The following is a 21648-nucleotide window of genomic DNA, read 5'->3' on the forward strand; positions in this document are numbered from 1 at the left end:
CATCTGCAGTATGGTACCATACCCTATCCTACCCTACTGTCTGCAGTATAGTACCCAACCCTATCCTACCCTACCGTCTGCAGTATAGTACTCTACCCTACCATCTGCAGTATGGTACCCAACCCTACCCTACCATCTGCAGTATAGTACCCAACCCTACCCTATCCTACCCTACCGTCTGCAGTATAGTACTCTACCCTACCATCTGCAGTATGGTACCAAACCCTATCCTACCCTACCAACTGCAGTATAGTACTCTACCCTACCATCTGCAGTATGGTACCCAACCCTACCCTACCATCTGCAGTATGGTATCCAACCCAATCCTACCCTACCATCAGCATTATAGTACCCAACCCTACTCTACCATCTGCAGTATAGCACCCAACCTTACCATCTGCAGTATAGTACCCAACCCTACCCTACCATCTGCAGTATAGTACCCTATCCTACCCTAATGGCTGCGGTATAGTACCCAACCATACCATACCATCTGCAGTATAGTACCCAAGGCTACCCTATCCTAACGTCTGCAGTATAGTACCCAACACTACCCTACCATCTACAATATAGTACCCAGCCCTACCCTACCATCTGCAGTATAGTACCCAACCCAATTCTACCATCTGCAGTATAGTACCCAATCTAACTCCACCATCTGCAGTACAGTAACCTACCCTACCATCTGCAGTACAGTACCCAACCCTACCATACCATCTGCAATATAGTACCCAACCCAACCCTACCATCTGCAGTATAGTACCCAACTCTACCGTACCCTACCATCTGCAGTATAGTACCCTACCGTACCCTACCATCTGCAGTATAGTACCCTACCCTACTGTCTGCAGTATAGTACCCTACCCTACTGTCTGCAGTATATTACCCAACCCTACCCTACCATCTGCAGTATAGTACCCTGCCCTAACATCTGCAGTATAGTGCCCAACCCTACCATACCATCTGCAATATAGTACACTACCCTATCATCTGCAGTATAGTACCCAACCCAACCCTACCATCTGCAGTATGGTACCCAACTCTACTGTACCCTACCATCTGCAGTATGGTACCCCACTCTACCATACCCTAACATCTGCAGTATGGTACCCAACTCTACCCTACCCTGCCATCTGCAGTATGGTACCCCACTCTACCATACCTTACCATCTGCAGTATAGTACCCAACCCTACCGTCTATATATAGGACCCTACCCTACCGTCTATATATAGGACCCTACCCTACCGTCTATATATAGGACCCTACTCTACCGTCTATATATAGGACCCTACCCTATCCTGCCTTATCTTCCTGCTGATTTTAGCTGCATTGTCTCAGAGCTGTCTTTATATCTGGCAGAAGAGAGAAGCTCCTGCCGGTGATGGGCACTGTGACTGTCTCTGCAGTGACGGCTGGGCTCCATGAGGGTGTGGGCTGAACCCACCTTCCCTGGTTCAGTATTAGCAGCGGCAGACAGCGGCATGTCTCTCTCCTGGCTGGGGGAGGAGTCAGTTGGAACTGAGTTGTCAGCCATTATTTTGTGTCTTATAGAATATGAGGAGAAACAAGAGTAGAGCACAGCTGTTTCTTCACTGTCTGGCTCTGAGGGAGAGCCATGAGAGAGAGGGGGAGGAAGAGATTGAAGGAGGGGGGAAAGGGAGAGAAAAAAAGACAGGGGGGGGGAGAGCTCTCGACTTTGATGTGTGATGATTTCGCTGCAGCTCTGGGTCAAACGCTGCCAGTGTTTTGTGTTTGTCTTTGTTTCGTCTTCCCAGTGCTCCTCTAAATTATTCACAGCCTGAGGATGTGCTCCTCCTCTCCTCTCCCCTCCTCCTTCCTCGCTCTCTCTCATATCCCTCTCTCTGTGCTCTCTCTTTTTTTCTCTCTCTCACTCTCTCTTCCCTGCTCCATCTCTCACGATAACTTGTTTTGGAGAGATTAACAGAAGTTTCCTTTTTTCTCTCAGGTTAATTCACTTCTCCCCACCCACCCCCATACCCCTTTCCAACCCGTCATTACTGACTACATACAGTATCTCACCCTCCTCCTTTCATCTCTCCCCCTCTTCTCTCTCTCTCTCAATTGACATACCTAAGACATAGCTTTTTAAGGAGGATAGAAGCCGCTGTTAACATCTCTTTATTTTCTCTGTCTCTCTCTCTCTCTCCATCAGTAGTGTTATTCATTCTCTCCATAGCTGTCAGTAGTAAAACAAGTGTCTGCCCTTTAATTTTCTAAACAGTAGTCTCTGTGATGAGGATTTCAGCCCAGGGTGAGGAAAGTTAGTTTGCCTGGGCACTGGGCATCTCAGTGAAGCTATGTCTTCCATCCTTCATCCTCTAATGATTTCCAATTACTTTGTTCTCCTTGTATATCCAAGTTCAGAGAGAACCCAAGAGCAAGCCAAATCCTCTGGAAGTCGATGTCACTCATTAAAGACCTGTTGGCCAGCTTTCACCTCTAGGACAGACATACAGACAGTAACATGTAGCAGGGGAGGAATTGGGCGTTAGACTGCGTTGCAAATGGCTCCCTATTTCCTATATAGTGCAATACTTTTTACCAGAGCCCTATGATCAAAAGTAGTGCACTATATAAGGAATAGGGTTTCATTTGGGATGGAGACTTAGTGTGGGAGATGCTACTCTCATCTCATCTGAGGCCAGGAGCTCACATGTAGTATTTCTATTAGATTTGGGATTGGGATTAACCCTCTTGTTTTGCTGTAGATGAATGCTGTGTTAACTGGTTGTAGAACAAGATACAGTAGAAAACCCTGCACATGTATTACAGACAGACAGGCAGGGGGGCGGAGATGAGCTATACTGTCCTGGCCATCTGAGGAGAGAGGGAGTTGAATCCAGTCCCAGCCAGTGCCACAGGACACTCATTTGTAATTCTTTAGCCTGCCTATGACAGTTTTTGATCATTGCAAAGGGGAAAAGAGGGTGGGAGGCAAGAGGGAATGGAAGGAGGAAAAGGAGGGACGAGATCGGCCCCCTCTGGCAATTGCTGTCACCCAGCATGAATACCCCTATGGCCGAATGACAAGTCTAGCGTGAAACGCTTGGCTGGCCCCCGAAATTAGCAGTAGAGCCCCCCGGTGGCACATGCTTCTCATGACCAGCACACAGTGGGCTGCTGCAAGACTCTTTTCATTAAGTCTGTGCCCTCACAGCCACTGACTCCCCCTCAATCTCTCTCCCTTTCTCCCTCCCTAGCCCTTTGCATAGGCTAGAAGTCAATAAACGGCATCTGTAGTGCTCATCATAATGCTTTCCGAGAGAACAAGAGCTACAGGGAAGGGGAAGCCTTATCTCTCTCCCCCTTTCTCTTTTTCTGTGAGGGAGGGGTCGAGAGAGAAAGAGAAAGCAAGAGAGAGAGGAGGGAAGGACGGAGAGGGAGAGAGAAACTGTACAGAGCATTGCCCAGAGGCTCAATCTGTTCCTCACTGAGCTACATCAGTGTGAGAGACTTTGGCGCAGGCCTCAGGGAAGCCTCCACTCGCTCCATCAAACTGTCAGGCAGCCAGTGGAGCCCGTGCCACGCCGCGCAGAGCAGGGAGACTCTCAGCTGCCCTCGGGGCCAGTTCAAGTCAACATCCCATTTCCTTCCTTCCTCTGCTAATTTCTCCTAAACCCGTTTTACATTTACAATGCTGTCTGCCGCTGTAGCTCTGCTCTGCGGTGAGGTGGGGGGCCAGGAGCCATATCAAAACAGAGGAGGGTGGGGTGGGGGGCCAGGAGCCATATCAAAACAGAGGAGGGTAAGGTGGGGGGCAGAAACCGTATCAAAACAGAGGAGGGTGGGGTGGGGGGCCAGGAGCCATATCAAAACAGAGGAGGGTGGGGTGGGGGGCCAGGAGCCATATCAAAACAGAGGAGGGTAAAGTGGGGGGCAGAAACCGTATCAAAACAGAGGAGGGTGGGGTGGGGGGCAGAAACCGTATCAAAACAGAGGAGGGTGGGGTGGGGGGGCAGAAACCGTATCAAAACAGAGGAGGGTAAGGTGGGGGGCAGAAACCGTATCAAAACAGAGGAGGGTGAGGTGGGGGGGCAGAAACCATATCAAAACAGAGGAGGGTAAGGTGGGGGGCAGAAACCGTATCAAAACAGAGGAGGGTGAGGTGGGGGGGCAGAAACCGTATCAAAACAGAGGAGGGTGGGGTGGGGGGGCAGAAACCGTATCAAAACAGAGGAGGGTGGGGTGGGGGGCAGAAACCGTATCAAAACAGAGGAGGGTGGGGTGGGGGGGCAGAAACCGTATCAAAACAGAGGAGGGTGGGGTGGGGGGCAGAAACCGTATCAAAACAGAGGAGGGTGGGGTGGGGGGGCAGAAACCGTATCAAAACAGAGGAGGGTGAGGTGGGGGGCAGAAACCGTATCAAAACAGAGGAGGGTGGGGTGGGGGGGCAGAAACCGTATCAAAACAGAGGAGGGTAAGGTGGGGGGGCAGAAACCGTATCAAAACAGAGGAGGGTGGGGTGGGGGGCAGAAACCGTATCAAAACAGAGGAGGGTAAGGTGGGGGGGCAGAAGCCGTATCAAAACAGAGGAGGGTAAGGTGGGGGGGCAGGAGCCGTATCAAAACAGAGGAGGGTGGGGTGGGGGGCAGAAACCGTATCAAAACAGAGGAGGGTAAGGTGGGGGGGCAGAAACCGTATCAAAACAGAGGAGGGTGGGGTGGGGGGCAGAAACCGTATCAAAACAGAGGAGGGTAAGGTGGGGGGGCAGAAGCCGTATCAAAACAGAGGAGGGTGGGGTGGGGGGCAGAAACCGTATCAAAACAGAGGAGGGTAAGGTGGGGGGGCAGAAACCGTATCAAAACAGAGGAGGGTGGGGTGGGGGACCAGGAGCCGTATCAAAACAGACGAGGGTGAGGTGGGGGGCAGAAACCGTATCAAAACAGAGGAGGGTAAGGTGGGGGGGCAGAAACCGTATCAAAACAGGGGAGGGTGGGGTGGGGGGCAGAAACCGTATCAAAACAGAGGAGGGTAAGGTGGGGGGGCAGAAGCCGTATCAAAACAGAGGAGGGTGGGGTGGGGGGGCAGGAGCCGTATCAAAACAGAGGAGGGTGAGGTGGGGGGCAGAAACCGTATCAAAACAGAGGAGGGTAAGGTGGGGGGGCAGAAACCGTATCAAAACAGAGGAGGGTGGGGTGGGGGGCCAGGAGCCGTATCAAAACAGAGGAGGGTGAGGTGGGGGGCAGAAACCGTATCAAAACAGAGGAGGGTAAGGTGGGGGGGCAGAAACCGTTTCAAAACAGAGGAGGGTGGGGTGGGGGGCAGAAACCGTATCAAAACAGAGGAGGGTAAGGTGGGGGGGCAGAAGCCGTATCAAAACAGAGGAGGGTGGGGTGGGGGGGCAGGAGCTGTATCAAAACAGAGGAGGGTGAGGTGGGTGGCAGAAACCGTATCAAAACAGAGGAGGGTAAGGTGGGGGGGCAGAAGCCGTATCAAAACAGAGGAGGGTGGGGTGGGGGGGCAGGAGCCGTATCAAAACAGAGGAGGGTGGGGGGGCAGGAGCCGTATCAAAACAGAGGAGGGTGGGGTGGGGGTCCAGGAGCCGTATCAAAACAGAGGAGGGTGGGGTGGGGGGCCAGGAGCCGTATCAAAACAGAGGAGGGTGGGGTGGGGGCCAGGAGCCGTATCAAAACAGAGGAGGATGGGGTGGGGGGGCAGGAGCCGTATCAAAACAGAGGAGGGTGGGGTGGGGGCCAGGAGCTGTATCAAAACAGAGGAGGGTGGGGTGGGGTGGGGGGCAGGAGCCGTATCAAAACAGAGGAGGGTGGGGGGCCAGGAGCCATATCAAAACAGAGGAGGGTGGGGTGGGGGCCAGGAGCCGTATCAAAACAGAGGAGGGTGGGGACAGGAGCCGTATCAAAAGAGAGGAGGGTGGGGTGGGGGGCCAGGAGCCGTATCAAAACAGAGGAGGGTGGGGCCAGGAGCCGTATCAAAACATAGGAGGGTGGGGTGGGGGGGCAGGAGCCGTATCAAAACAGAGGAGGGTGGGGTGGGGGGCCAGAAGCCGTATCAAAACAGAGGAGGGTGGGGTGGGGGGCAGGAGCCGTATCAAAACAGAGGAGGGTGGGGTGGGGGGCCAGGAGCCGTATCAAAACAGAGGAGGGTGGGGTGGGGGGCCAGAAGCCGTATCAAAACAGAGGAGGGTGTTGTGGGGGGCCAGGAGCCGTATCAAAACAGAGGAGGGTGGGGTGGGGGGCCAGGAGCCGTATCAAAACAGAGGAGGGTGGGGTGGGGGCCAGGAGCTGTATCAAAACAGAGGAGGGTGGGGTGGGGGGCCAGGAGCCGTATCAAAACAGAGGAGGGTGGGGTGGGGGCCAGGAGCTGTATCAAAACAGAGGAGGGTGGGGTGGGGGGCCAGGAGCCGTATCAAAACAGAGGAGGGTGGGGTGGGGGGCCAGGAGCCGTATCAAAACAGAGGAGGGTGGGGTGGGGGGCCAGGAGCCGTATCAAAACAGAGGAGGGTGGGGTGGGGGGCCAGGAGCCGTATCAAAACAGAGGAGGGTGGGGTGGGGGCCAGGAGCCGTATCAAAACAGAGGAGGGTGGGGTGGGGGCCAGGAGCTGTATCAAAACAGAGGAGGGTGGGGTGGGGGGCCAGGAGCCGTATCAAAACAGAGGAGGGTGGGGTGGGGGGGCAGGAGCCGTATCAAAACAGACGAGGGTGGGGGCAGGAGCTGTATCAAAACAGAGGAGGGTAGGGTGGGGGGCCAGGAGCCGTATCAAAACAGACGAGGGTGGGGGCAGGAGCCGTATCAAAACAGAGGTGGGTGGGGTGGCGGGGCAGGAGCCGTATCAAAACAGAGGAGGGTGGGGTGGCGGGGCAGGAGCCGTATCAAAACAGAGGAGGGTGGGGTGGGGGGCCTGGAGCTGTATCAAAACAGAGGAGGGTGGGGTGGGGGGCAGGAGCTGTATCAAAACAGAGGAGGGTGGGGTGGGGTGGGGTGGGGGGCCAGGAGCCATATCAAAACAGAGGAGGGTGGGGTGGGGGGCAGGAGCTGTATCAAAACAGAGGAGGGTGGGGTGGGGGGCCAGGAGACGTATCAAAACAGAGGAGGGTGGGGTGGGGGGCCAGGAGCCGTATCAAAACAGAGGAGGGTGGGGTGGGGGCCAGGAGCTGTATCAAAACAGAGGAGGGTGGGGTGGGGGGCCAGGAGCTGTATCAAAACAGAGGAGGGTGGGGTGGGGGGCCAGGAGCTGTATCAAAACAGAGGAGGGTGGGGTGGGGGGCCAGGAGCTGTATCAAAACAGAGGAGGGTGGGGTGGGGGGCCAGGAGCTGTATCAAAACAGAGGAGGGTGGGGTGGGGGGCCAGGAGCTGTATCAAAACAGAGGAGGGTGGGGTGGGGGCCAGGAGCTGTATCAAAACAGAGGAGGGTGGGGTGGGTGCCAGGAGCTGTATCAAAACAGAGGAGGGTGGGGTGGGGGGCCAGGAGCCGTATCAAAACAGACGAGGGTGGGGTGGCGGGGCAGGAGCCGTATCAAAACAGAGGAGGGTGGGGTGGGGGGCCAGGAGCCGTATCAAAACAGAGGAGGGTGGGGTGGGGGCCAGGAGCCGTATCAAAACAGAGGAGGGTGGGGTGGGGGCCAGGAGCTGTATCAAAACAGAGGAGGGTGGGGTGGGGGGCCAGGAGCCGTATCAAAACAGAGGAGGGTGGGGTGGGGGGCCAGGAGCCGTATCAAAACAGAGGAGGGTGGGGTGGGGGCCAGGAGCCGTATCAAAACAGAGGAGGGTGGGGTGGGGGCCAGGAGCTGTATCAAAACAGAGGAGGGTGGGGTGGGGGGCCAGGAGCCGTATCAAAACAGAGGAGGGTGGGGTGGGGGGGCAGGAGCCGTATCAAAACAGACGAGGGTGGGGGCAGGAGCTGTATCAAAACAGAGGAGGGTAGGGTGGGGGGCCAGGAGCCGTATCAAAACAGACGAGGGTGGGGGCAGGAGCCGTATCAAAACAGAGGTGGGTGGGGTGGCGGGGCAGGAGCCGTATCAAAACAGAGGAGGGTGGGGTGGCGGGGCAGGAGCCGTATCAAAACAGAGGAGGGTGGGGTGGGGGGCCAGGAGCTGTATCAAAACAGAGGAGGGTGGGGTGGGGGGCAGGAGCTGTATCAAAACAGAGGAGGGTGGGGTGGGGTGGGGTGGGGGGCCAGGAGCCATATCAAAACAGAGGAGGGTGGGGTGGGGGGCAGGAGCTGTATCAAAACAGAGGAGGGTGGGGTGGGGGGCCAGGAGACGTATCAAAACAGAGGAGGGTGGGGTGGGGGGCCAGGAGCCGTATCAAAACAGAGGAGGGTGGGGTGGGGGCCAGGAGCTGTATCAAAACAGAGGAGGGTGGGGTGGGGGGCCAGGAGCCGTATCAAAACAGAGGAGGGTGGGGTGGGGGGCCAGGAGCTGTATCAAAACAGAGGAGGGTGGGGTGGGGGGCCAGGAGCCATATCAAAACAGAGGAGGGTGCGGTGGGGTGGGGGGCCAGGAGCCATATCAAAACAGAGGAGGGTGGTGTGGGGGCCAGGAGCTGTATCAAAACAGAGGAGGGTGGGGTGGGGGGCCAGGAGCCGTATCAAAACAGAGGAGGGTGGGGTGGGGGGCAGGAGCTGTATCAAAACAGAGGAGGGTGGGGTGGGGGGCCAGGAGCCGTATCAAAACAGAGGAGGGTGGGGTGGGGGGCCAGGAGCCATATCAAAACAGAGGAGGGTGGGGTGGGGTGGGGGGCCAGGAGCCATATCAAAACAGAGGAGGGTGGGGTGGGGGGCAGGAGCTGTATCAAAACAGACGAGGGTGGGGGCAGGAGCTGTATTAAAACAGAGGAGGGGCCAGGAGTGGGCCAGGAGCCCACTCCTGGCAGAGGGGGGGGATTGCGTGTGTGGGTGGGTGTCTCTGATGGGGGAGGTGCTTGCTGGTTGTGGTGGTTGTGGTGTTCTCTGGAAACTGTGAGGCGAGAGAAGAGAGGAGACAGACAGGGGAGAAAACAGGAAGCCAAGGGGGCCATATGAAAGATGAGTTGCTAAAATGACGCCGTAAATCTGTATTTTTCTCTTTCTCTATCTCTCCTCTCTCCCTCTCTGTATTATTCCAATTCTCTCTTCCACCTCCATTTTCTCCTTCTCTCCTAGGGCTGTAGCGTATGCATAATACCGTTGTGTATTCGCAGTACCTTAGCTGCTGGCTTTTTGGCCGCTTGTTTTTTCCTCATGAATAAATGCTCCCCCATCTCTCTCCTATCAGTCCCATTCGATTCTGTTCCCCCCCGCTCCCTGCCAGAGCCAGACTATTGTGAGAGCCCGCCAACACCCCCTCAGATCCCCTCCCCTAGCGAGTACTGTAAGCAAAGGCTGAGGGATTTCTAGTTGGAAGGCACAGGGCAGTCCTTTAATTTAGAGGGGGACTCTCTGGATTCATCCGCTGGGCTAGCGGTCCCTGATGGAGGCTGTTTACACGTGGTCTGGGTTTTGTAAAGCCGCGCTTGGCTTAGGTTGGCCACTTGGCCTGGCAGGATTGGGGGTCGGTCCTACAGAAGTAGGATCTTAATTTGAGCAGCAAATTAAAATAATCCTGTAGCAACAAGAAATGGGAATTATTATACTGAAAAAAAATATAAACGCAACATGTAAAGTGGATTATATACAGTGCATTTGGAAAGTATTCAGACCTCTTGACTTTTTCCACATTTTGTTACTTTATAGCCTTATTCCAAAATGTATTCAATACCATTTTTGCAACATCAATACCTTATAATGACAAAGCAAAAACAGTTTTTTTGCAAATGTATTAAACATTTTAAAAACAGACATACCTTATTTACATAAGTATTCAGACCCTTTGCTGTGAGACTTCAGGTGCATCCTGTTTCTATTGATCATCCTTGAGATGTTTCTACAACTTGATTGGAGTCCACATGTGGTAAATTTAATTGATTGGACAGGATTTGGAGAGGCACACACCTGTCTATATAAGGTCCCACAGTTGACAGTGCATGTCAGAGCAGTGGCCCCGCCAGTGCCCGGGTATTGTGTGTAGATTGATGAGTAACAAAATGTGGAAAAAGTCAAGGGGCCTGAATACTTTTTGAATGCACTGTATGTCGATTATAAATGTGGATTATAATTGATGGACATTTTTGTAGGGGGTAATACATTTTCCATAAGGGAAAATCAAGTCTGAAATTTAATAGTGGAAATTAAGAACTTCATAAGCCTTTTTAAACCTCAAATACACAACAAGTTTTAAAGGTCCTGCATTGCAGGAACGTTCTCCTGCAACACAGTGATCAAATGAAGAGCCTTCATCTTTATATTGTTCTCTGGATGATTTACATGGCTCCGTGCTCCAGCTCCCTATAGTATGTCAGCTCCTCAGGTCCTCCCAAAGAACCACAGTGTCTGTCTAATGGAAAGAGCCCTATCTCTCTCTTATACGCTCTACTCTCTCTCTCTGCTCAGCTCTCTGCTTGTACAGCCATATCAGAGGTCCCCAGCTCAAATATAGTTTTACATCAGAGCCGGGGCCTTTTCTTTTCGTGGTCGATATCATTTCCGCCTGCAGAGCTTTTTTCTCCGAGCCTCCATCTTCAGCTGGATCAATACCTCCCTAATCCCCAGCCCTTGGTCTGACCCCTGGTAATCACCTGACTTCCCATGCAGCCCCCAGGCAAGGTCAAGGGTCAAATGGCTGTATAGATCTGAGCCTTTGATCAAATCAGAGTGCCCGGTGGTGCACTCACATGCAGGTGCCAGGAAGGGTCAAGAGGAACTACTTTATATATCTTTGTTTTCTCTTCTCAAAGGTTGAGAAGGTTGAACGGTGGTGACACTGTTAGTCGAGTTGTGTAAAGGGTAGAAGCCCAGTGTTAGAGACCATGAACCCTGTGGTGCCGGTAGACTATTTACAGTGGGAAAACATAACCACTGGCCTCTCTCTTCCTTTCTATTCAAAAATGAAAATGTTTTGTTTGCTCCAGCTTTGGTTTACAGCAACTCAAGGCATTGTGCGCTCTTCCGTAGCGCGCCCAGAAAAGAGGTTTATTTGTTGCATTTTCCCCTTGTTTGTTATGCAATCAGAATAATCTCGGCGTCCTCTCGACCCCCCAGCCTCTACGATGACTCATCATCATGTTGAGACTGAGAGGGGCATGCAAGAAGCATCACCTCCATGAATTATGGATGTCTGAATCCTGTAGGAAGAAGTGCTTAACATGCTCTGTGGTGCTCTGTGATACCATGGAGACCTCCCGGGCTGCTGCTAACAACATGCCTGGTGGTTGGTGTCCTGGGGCACTAGGAGCGGTGGCAGAGGCAGGGTACCCCAGCAGGAACAATATCTGCATCCTAAATGGCACCCAATTCCCTTTATAGTGCAATACTTTTGACCAGGGTCAAAAGTAATGCACTATTAAGGGAATATAGTGACATTTGGGACGCACAAAATATATCACACACCTCATCTCCGGAGCCACAGGAGGGAAATTGAGGTGGAGGAAATTGTGTTTGTTTCATGCGTAAAGCTACCATTGGATCCCAATGTATCTGGATGAGCCATTAGGCCAACACAGAGTGCCTCTGAGATCTCAAACAGTATGGAGTCTGTGCTTTTCACCACGCCCTCCAATAATAAACCAAAATGGCCATTTAAGACACTGTCTGAGGAGAACTGGCCCTGGATTTAGACCATTCTCTCTGACAACATGAAGATGCCCAACTGTCTCACCCTGTTGGCTTTTCAACCATGAATATGAGGTCTTATCATAATCTGTGGGTGGTTAAGTATTTCTGAGACTATTTTTGTTTGGCTGAGGCACAAATATTGATAGTTTCAGTATAACCTCACAGTTACATTTTTGGAGAGAAAGCTGACAGTGAAATTTATGCACTACAAGCCTCCATTCTTGTTTTGCTTCCTTGTGGATATCACACAGCCAGGGTGGCCCCAATCAGTATTCAGGCAGACAGCCCCCAGCAGACATTGATGCTGTGCCAGTATTTATGTTGCCGGGCAAGTTTCTCCCTCTCGTTCCAAGGCAAATTCATTGCAAGTCTCTTCAGAATGTGACAGGTGGAACTGTGTGATTAATTTGGGCAGTCGTTTTTAATGTGCTCCGGGACGCGCAACTCTTATTGTCTTCCCCCCACACACGTCTATTACGAAATCTGCCAGAAAAATGTCAGGAATAATCATCCGGTTGGTTCCACCCCTGTCTCCTGTCTCGTCCTCAGCCCTGCTGCTTCATTCCAGGTCTGAGATATGAGGTTGTCATGGGGCTAGCCTAGCACTAAGACCCAGACTGGACTGCTGTTTCTCTGTCTGAATAAATCCCCCGCTCCCAACGTGTTGAAAGCTGCGTAAATGTCAAAAAAATGTATTTTTTGGTGTGGAGGAGAGGAGAGGGATGGGGAGGCTGGGGGAGAGGAGAGTGATGGGGAGGCTGGGGGAGAGGAGAGGGATGGGGAGGCTGGGGGAGAGGAGAAGGATGGGGAGGCTGGGGGTGAGGAAGGGGTAGGGGGGGCAGAGAGACTGAACCATCCCGTAAAGCTAGTCCCTGGTTACATGCAGTTGCCAGGTGCAGATGTTGCTGCTCACTCTGCCTGCCTCCGAACCGGTAGCCAGGTATTCTCTCTCTTCTCTCCTTTTTTTTTGTTGGATGGGGGTTGTTTTTGAATATCCGTGAGAGGGCAAACCTACTGGGGCCTTGCTCCTGTCAGGGAACTTTGTGAGCAACATATCTCTCGGCTTTTAACAATGTCCCCTCTGACTGGTCCAGCCTGCCGTCATGCTGTTGGTGTGTTTGTGGTTTTGCATTTTCACCATTTGGCTAATGTGTTCCCTCTTCTCGCTTGGCCCTAGCTGGCTACTACAGTACAGAGGATGTTCTCTCAGTTCAACAGTGAGGGAAGGGCGAGTGCTGCTCTACCCAGCCACTTTACAACCATATTGTTCAGGATGGCATTGGCCCAATTAGAGCTGTCCCCGACAACAACAAAAAATCTTGGTCGGCCGAGAGTCGTCTGTTCTTTAAAATGTGTATTTTTCCATATATAGACACACCCTATGTTTGAATAAAATCAACTATATATAGGCTACAGTACTTTGCCTGATTCTTTAAGTACTGCAATTAAAAAGTATGACACACAAATTACTAAGGAGGGAGACCGAGATCAATATAGCCTAACCAGTTAAAAAGAACTGTTCCCGACCCGAACCACCCACTCCCGCTGCCCGCTGCTGCTGGCCTTTGCAGATTCCGACATTATGCTCCAGAAGTTGCCGGTTATAGGCCACACCAGTGGTCGGCAACCTTTTCCATTTGGAGTGCCAAGTTATCCTACCATTTCTACTGATCTGCGTGCCAGTTACGATTTACATATGCACATTTTCATGGAACAGTTTTATTTAATTTATAAAAAATTCTTCATATCTCAAAATCAATTTCATGTGGTTAATCAACATTCTATCTAAATGAAAATGATACAAATCTAAAAGTAACTTATATTGCCAATATGTAAAAATAGCCTACACAGCCAACAAATAATAACATTGCAGTCCACAGGTAGAAAATATCCTGATAAAAATAAATATCCTATGAATCACATTGGCTATACATACAAGGAACTTGAAACATTGTATCAACTATTAACTTGAGTTTCCTGGGCCAGTGAGTTCCGGACTGACGGACAGACAGACACAGCTGCAGGGTATTTGCGCAAGGCATAAGAAGTAATCAGGAAGGTCTTTTTTATGCCATTTCCACAGGATCAGAGCATGACATTTTTTTCAGATTTCATGCTGAGTAGTTATCAAAAGGGAGAGAGCTGGAAAGATGTTTCAAATAGGCTACGTTGAGGAACTATTGTCATTCTCTATGGATGTAAAAACAGACTTAGTTTACTTGCTTTGAGAAGCTCCACAGTGAGTTAAGACATTCAGAAATAGTATCAGATCCCCAAATGGGCACATTTTTTTATCCTACATTTGTGCATCGGCCATGTAGTCTAGTTACATGCATAATCAGGTGTGTGTCCTTACTCAACTTTGACAGGAGCGCTCCAAACAAAAGACAATGAATAAATTGACAACTCATAAATGGAATGAAATAAACCAATGCTTTTTTGTGTACCCTAGATATTTTTTTCGACTCCTACAATGACAACGGTAAGACTGTTATAGCAATATATTGAATGCATTAACAGAAATTACCCTAACCAAACAAACATTGTAGATGGCAAATGATGGTAATTATTGGTAAATGTACTACTGGTGATGCTTGTGTGCCATCCCCGCGGCCTTCACAATGGATTAGTCCACTCAGACAGGCGTGAATCAGACAGGTGTCTCTTGTCCCACAGTTGTGTCAAGTTGGTTGGATGTGCTTTGGATGCTGGACCATTCTTACACACTGGAAACTGTTGAGCGTGAAAAACACAACAGTGTTGCAGTTCTTGACACATACCGGTGCGCCTGGCACCTACTACCATACCCCATTTAAAGGCACTTCACCCTCAGAATGGTACACATACACAAACCATAATACACAAACCATGTATCAAGGCTTAACAATCCTTCTTTAACCTGTCTCCTCCCCTTCATCTACGCTGATTGAATTGGATTTAACAGGTGACATCAATAAGGGATCACAGCTTTCGCCTGGATTCACCATGACTATGTCATGGAAAGAGCAAGTGTTCTTAATGTTTTGTGTAGACTCAGCAAAGGCCTATAATACTATGTAGTAATAGCCTGGAGCCATGCTAGCCAAACACCTCCCTGATAGAACCCCTCCATCTCCTCTATGTTTTTAGTGTTTTGTTCTCATTTTTCACTTACCTCTCCTACCCAAGTGAGAACACCTTTCCAGAAAAATCACATGATTTCACATGAACAGTTCACATGTTTTCATGTGCATTTTCATGTTATCACATGTTGCTTTAAACATTGTCACATGTTATCACATTAACTTCACATTAGATCACGTGTTTTTGGAACCAATCACGTGTTCACATGTGAAATTCATGTGTTTTTATCCATAAGGGTAACTCCATCCTTTACAGTCTGCTGCAGGAGATGTTTCTTAACGGTTTGGCTGTGGGGGGGGGGGGGGGGGGGGGGTGAGAGCTCTGCTTTGCTATTTTGCTATTATTTTCCTCCTTATCCTTCTCCTACTATCTAGTCCTCTGTGGCCTCCTCATCCTCTACTCGCATTCTCATCCTCAGTGAGACCATCCTGCAGGTGTGCGCTTGGGCATTTCAGCTGCAGCCAGAATCCTCCTATTCTGTTCATCTCCAATGCCCATGCAGGTTTTTAGCTCGGCTCCAACAATAACAGTGGGAACTAGCATTACTGTGTGAGGCGCCCGGCTGTTGTGGTGCACACTAAGAACACATTTCTCCCAGGTCCCTGGGTATGATCTCAAACCAGGATCTATTTACTTCCAGGCTCATTGTCAACAGGAAAATCAAGCAAGGAGAAAGGCTGGTGTTTTTTGTTTTGTTTTAAAAATGACTGAGTGGTAAGAGAAAGACAAATGTTGCTTCATTACAGGTTGTGTTGAGCCAGTAACAGGCTCATCTAGGTAGAAATATGTGACAATCCATTTGCTGAGAACCCCCGGCGCTGAATGGGAGAGTGATTGACAGGGGGCCTAAGCCACTTGTAGTTCTGTAATGCCCTGTACCTTTAATGAATGTATTTTGACAAGCAAAGCCCTGGAATTATGGTTTGTAAACATTCCCCTGAGAATGTCTTTCTCTAATCCTGAACTCACTCTCCCACGCATGCACATGCACGCGTACATACATAGACACGTTCACACACACATACACACATAATTGATTGTACACAATGGAACATTCACATAGGCTTTGTGTTGTAAAATGACATTCTAATGTCAAGGCCTTTTGATTATCATATCTTTCCCTCTCTTTCTGTTTCTCTTTCCCTCTCTTTCTGTTTCTCTCTGAATCTCTCTTTCTCTCTCTAAATCTCTCTTTCTCTTTCTCTCTCTGAATCTCTCTTTCTCTTTCTCTCTCTGAATCTCTCTTTCTCTTTCTCTCTCTGAATCTCTCTTTCTCTCTCTAAATCTCTCTTTCTCTTTCTCTCTCTGAATCTCTCTTTCTGTTTCTGTTTCTCAGAATCACTCTTTCTGTTTCTCTTTCCCTCTCTTTCTGTTTCTCTCTGAATCTCTCTTTCTCTCTCTAAATCTCTCTTTCTCTTTCTCTCTCTGAATCTCTCTTTCTCTCTCTAAATCTCTCTTTCTCTTTCTCTCTCTGAATCTCTCTTTCTGTTTCTGTTTCTCAGAATCACTCTTTCTGTTTCTCTTTCCCTCTCTTTCTGTTTCTCTCTGAATCTCTCTTTCTCTCTCTAAATCTCTCTTTCTCTTTCTCTCTCTGAATCTCTCTTTCTCTCTCTAAATCTCTCTTTCTCTTTCTCTCTCTGAATCTCTCTTTCTGTTTCTGTTTCTCTCAGAATCACTCTTTCTCTTTCTCTCTCTGAATCTCTCTTTCTCTCTCTCTCTGAATCTCTTTCTCTCTCTGAATCTCTCTTTCTCTCTCTGAATCTCTCTTTCTCTTTCTCTCTCTGAATCACTCTTTCTGTTTCTCTTTCCCTCTCTTTCTGTTTCTCTCTGAATCTCTCTTTCTCTCTCTAAATCTCTCTTTCTCTTTCTCTCTCTGAATCTCTCTTTCTCTCTCTAAATCTCTCTTTCTCTTTCTCTCTCTGAATCTCTCTTTCTGTTTCTGTTTCTCTCAGAATCACTCTTTCTCTTTCTCTCTCTGAATCTCTCTTTCTCTCTCTCTCTGAATCTCTTTCTCTCTCTGAATCTCTCTTTCTCTCTCTGAATCTCTCTTTCTGTTTCTCTTTCCCTCTCTTTCTGTTTCTCTCAGAATCACTCTTTCTGTTTCTGTTTCTCAGAATCACTCTTTCTGTTTCTCTTTCCCTCTCTTTCTGTTTCTCTCAGAATCTCTCTTTCTCTCTCTAAATCTCTCTTTCTCTTTCTCTCTCTGAATCTCTCTTTCTGTTTCTGTTTCTCTCAGAATCACTCTTTCTCTTTCTCTCTCTGAATCTCTCTTTCTCTCTCTCTGAATCTCTTTCTCTCTCTGAATCTCTCTTTCTCTCTCTGAATCTCTCTTTCTCTCTCAGAATCACTCTCTCTTTCTCTCTCTGAATCTCTCTTTGTTTGTTTCTTTCTCTGTTTCTGTTTCCCTCTCTGAATCGCTCTTTCTGTTCTCTTTCTCTCACTCTCTCTCTTTCACTCACTGCCTCTGAATAGCATCAACGACTTTGATTAGTTCTAGAAAGGAAATCAATGCATTAATAATTATGTCCCCTCTTTTTTATCGACCTGACCTCCAGTTTAAATGTCTCAGCTCCCCTTCTCCTGTAAGAATGGTTCAATATGGGAGTTTAGGACTTCACCATGGCCTTAAGATGTTATATAGACAGATATAACAACCACACACACACACACAGTCACTCATGTCATGTTGAGCCACAGAATCTCTTGACTTACCTCTGTCCCCAGTCAGGAGAAGTCTTCTGAATGAGATGATTTAAGGGCAGGAGTGTAGCTCTCTGGAGAGATCTTGGCCTCTGGGCGGTAGCATACCTGGGTTCAAATACTATTTGAAATTATGTCAAAAAATTTAACTGGGCTTGATTGAGTTTGCCAGGGGCAATAGAACCAATAGAGCCGTCACAAAAGTGCAAACGCACCAATCTAGCACTCCAGGCAGGCTAAAGCAAACGCTAAACGTTTTTGATAGATTTTGAATATTATTTGAATCCAGGTCTGGACTGTAGTGCTGATTGCTCCGCGTTACTTAATTATACATTTAGACCCACCATGCTACAACACAATGGACCGCTGTGTCTCCTTTGACCCAACGTCTCCCTTTGTGCCGGATCTCTGAAAAGCAGTTAAACCAAATAAAGAGGGGCACTTAAATATGTTGCCACAGAAACTTAATTGACAGATTGAAGCCAGGCAGGCAGTGTTTTTCGGGGGGCCTTCTCTTCTTCTCTTCTCTATGGCTCTTTGTGTGAATAGCTTTTCTCTTTTCTCCCTGGCTCCCCCACTGTGAGGTCCAGGAGGTCTGACCAACCGGTTCACTCCTATTTCCACAACTTCACTTCCCATTGTAGTGAGAGAGGGGCGGCCTGGACGAACATTTATTCACTTTAAACACCTAATGAACGTGAGAAACGGAAGTAGAGAAGAAATGAGAGAAGAGCTTCTGTGCCTTGTAAAGGAATGCCAGTCATGGCAGGACACAGGTGGCTAAAGAGGTTGTGGCATTCTACAGAATTAGGATCTTAGTTGTATCACTTTTGGTGATGAGAATTTTCCTGCACATTAGGAAATGCAGATGAGCTTCATAATTGACATAAATTCTCTGAAAACCCTGTTCTAACACACGGTTATATTAACAATATTGCACTTTTCATGTAGCCTAATTTTGGCCAGCTTAACCACTGATCAAACAACATTATGGACTAAACGTTAAAATCCTGTTGCTGCAGAATTATATTGCTGTGACAATACTGATCTAATTAAGATCCATACCTGTAGGCTACCTCAGTATATTCTATATACAGAATACTACATTTATACTACATCTGTATAAACAATATGCAGTATACTATACCATAATTGCACATTTGCATTTTAAAACGTGTAGTCCTTTTCAGAATCAGACTTGAAATGCATTAATGTTAGCATACTAATGAAAAATGTAGTTTATAGGATATTATGATCTAATGATGTGTGGAAAGCACAAATGATAAATTCACATCCTAATCAATATAATAATGGACAAGTTTCTGTTGAATGAAAAACCTTTACTCTATAACACTGCTTATTATTATTCTGTTTTTTTTAAACCTTTTGTAAACCATTGTATTTGCACAGAAAACTCCAGAGTAGTGTTATTGTATTATATTGTGTACTGCTTTTAAACCTTGAAAACTCTCAAACGCCACACTTTTCTCCCTTCATCTTCCCTTGTTTGTGTTGAAAGCTGTCACTGAACAAGAAGTCACGTAAAAATAACATATGCACTGATTATGAGTTTGTTGGTGGTGGTGGTTGGGGAAGGGGGGATAAAATGAATAATTTCTTATGTTTTCCTTTCTCTTCCCTTGTAGTGTGACAGCGAGAGTGACGTTGATGACAAGGTAAGACTTTTTTCTGTTCATTTTCCCCACCACATGAAGTGTACGTGAGGAGTTGTGAATAACACATGTTGGGTTCCTGACTGAAGAAGAAGAAACAGCCTTCGGTTAAAGGGAAGAGGAGAATAACAGACTCCTAGATGAGGATGAGTAGGAAAGAAACTGACAAGGAACACAGCTCAGTAAGGTATATATTTGCACTGTTAGTTTTTCACAACGCAAATGATAACACTGCTTTTATAGGAGTAAGAGAATGCTGCGTCTTTTCAACTCCTTAAACCTGTTAATGACACCCTCAGCCTGTCCACAACGTATATCACATTTTACATACAGTACAATGTGATGCAGAGAAGAACCTGCTTTTAGAATATAGATCCAAAATCGCAAACAGTGCATTCGGAAAGTATTCAGACCCCTTGACTTGGTTCACATTTTGTTTTACGTTACAGCCGTATTCTAGAATGGATTAGATATGTTTTTCTCCGCAATCTACACGCAATACTCCATAATAACAAAGCAAAACAATGTTTTTGAAATATCACTACTAATATAACTATTCAGTCTTTACTCGGTACTTTGTTGAAGCACCTTTGGCAGTGATTAAAGCCAAGAGTCTTCCTGGGTATGACGTTACACGCTTGGCACACCTGTATTTGGGGAGTTTCTCCCATTTTTCTCTACAGATCCTCTCAAACCCTGTCAGGTTGGATGGGGAATGTCGCTGCACAGCTACTTTCAGGTCTCTCCAGAGATTTTCAATCGGGTTCAAGTCCTGGCTCTGGCTGGACCACAAGAACATTCAGAGATTTGTTCCGAAGCCGCTCCTGTGTTGTCTTGGCTGTGTGCTTAGGGTCATTGTACCTGTTGGAAGGTGAACCTTCAATTCAGGCTGAGGTCCTGAGCGCTCTGGAGTAGGTTTTCTTCGAGGATCTCTCTGTACTTTTCTAAGTTCATCTTTCCCTCGATCCTGACTAGTCTCCCAGTCCTTGCCGCTGAAAAACATCCCCACAGCATGATGATGCCACCACCGAGCTTGCCCAGTAGGGCTGGTGCCAGGTTTCGTCCAGATGTGACGCTTAGCATTCAGGCCAAAAAGTTCAATCTTGGTTTCATCAGACCAGAGAATCTTGTTTCTCATGGTCTGAAAGTCCTTTAGGTGCCTTTTGGCAAGCTTCATGCAGGCTGTCATGTGTCTATTACTGAGGAGTGGCATCCGTCTACCATAAAGGCCTGATTGGGGGAGTGCTGCAGAGATGGTTGTCCTTCTGGAAGGTTCTAGTACAGGGCTGGTGCCAGGTTTCGTCCAGATGTGACGCTTAGCATTCAGGCCAAAAAGTTCAATCTTGGTTTCATCAGACCAGAGAATCTTGTTTCTCATGGTCTGAAAGTCCTTTAGGTGCCTTTTGGCAAGCTTCATGCAGGCTGTCATGTGTCTATTACTGAGGAGTGGCATCCGTCTACCATAAAGGCCTGATTGGGGGAGTGCTGCAGAGATGGTTGTCCTTCTGGAAGGTTCTAGTAAATGTTTTAGTACACTTCGCCAGATCTGTGTCTCGACACAATCCTCTCTCGGAGTTCTACGGGAAATTCCTTCGACCTCATGGCTTGGATTTTGCTCTGACATGCACTGTCAACTGTGGGACCTTATATAGACAGGTATGTGCCTTTCCAAATCATGTCCAATTAATTGAATTTACCACACGTGGACTCCAATCAAGTTGTAGAAACATCTCAAGGATGATCAATGGAAACAGGATGCACCTGAGCTCAATTTTGAGTCTGAGGTCATGACAGAGGGTCTGAATGCTTATGTAAATAAGGTATTTCTGTTTTTTCTTATAATACATGTGCAAAAAAATGTATTATAAAATTGTGATTATGGGGTATCGTGTGTAGATTGATGTGGATTGTTATTTTTTAAATCTATTTTAGAATAATGCTGTAAAAATTCAAAGGGTCTGAATACTTTCCCAATGCACTGTATATCACACTTTTATGTAGGTTTGAACATCATATTCAAATTAATTTCATGCATGAAAATACACTACTGCTGTCCCTAATATCCTCGTGATCGCATTGCAACTTGTATCACAGTCTTTATGTTGTTAAATGGCAGATTTCCAAGTTGCCATCAGTTAGAAATCATCTGTCAGTCTGTTTGACAGCTGTTGGTGAGTGCCTATAGAGTATTTGTAGTAATACCAATTTCACAACTGAACACTTGTTTATCTACGTCTTATGGGGTGGCTGGCTCCTTCATCTATGGCTGCTACCAGCACCAGCACCACCAGCCAATCCACCATGAACCACCAATGGGAGCCTCACACATCTTAATTCCCCCGCAGTTTAGCAATTACCCCCTGGTAAATGAATGAGATAGCATGTCTAATCTCCTGTAAGCTTAGCTCCCAGTTCTGTGGAAATGTCTGCGGCTCTGCTCACCCTATAAATAATACATTGATAGCAGCAGCATCATTTGCAT

The 21648-nt window shown here is 48.1% G+C and overlaps 1 protein-coding gene across 1 annotated transcript in view; it reads left to right on the forward strand.

The window, feature by feature from the left end:
• Window positions 1-21648, forward strand: part of fbrsl1 (fibrosin-like 1) — a 258256-nt gene that overhangs the window by 90484 nt on the left and 146124 nt on the right. Inside the window, exon 2 of the mRNA XM_021621864.2 lies at window positions 19140-19169. The gene's annotated coding sequence lies outside the window, so the exon portion shown is untranslated. The remainder of the gene's footprint in view (window positions 1-19139; window positions 19170-21648) is intronic.

Source organism: Oncorhynchus mykiss, chromosome 11 (assembly GCF_013265735.2).
Source record: "Oncorhynchus mykiss isolate Arlee chromosome 11, USDA_OmykA_1.1, whole genome shotgun sequence".
In the NCBI taxonomy this organism is placed as follows: domain Eukaryota; kingdom Metazoa; phylum Chordata; class Actinopteri; order Salmoniformes; family Salmonidae; genus Oncorhynchus; species Oncorhynchus mykiss.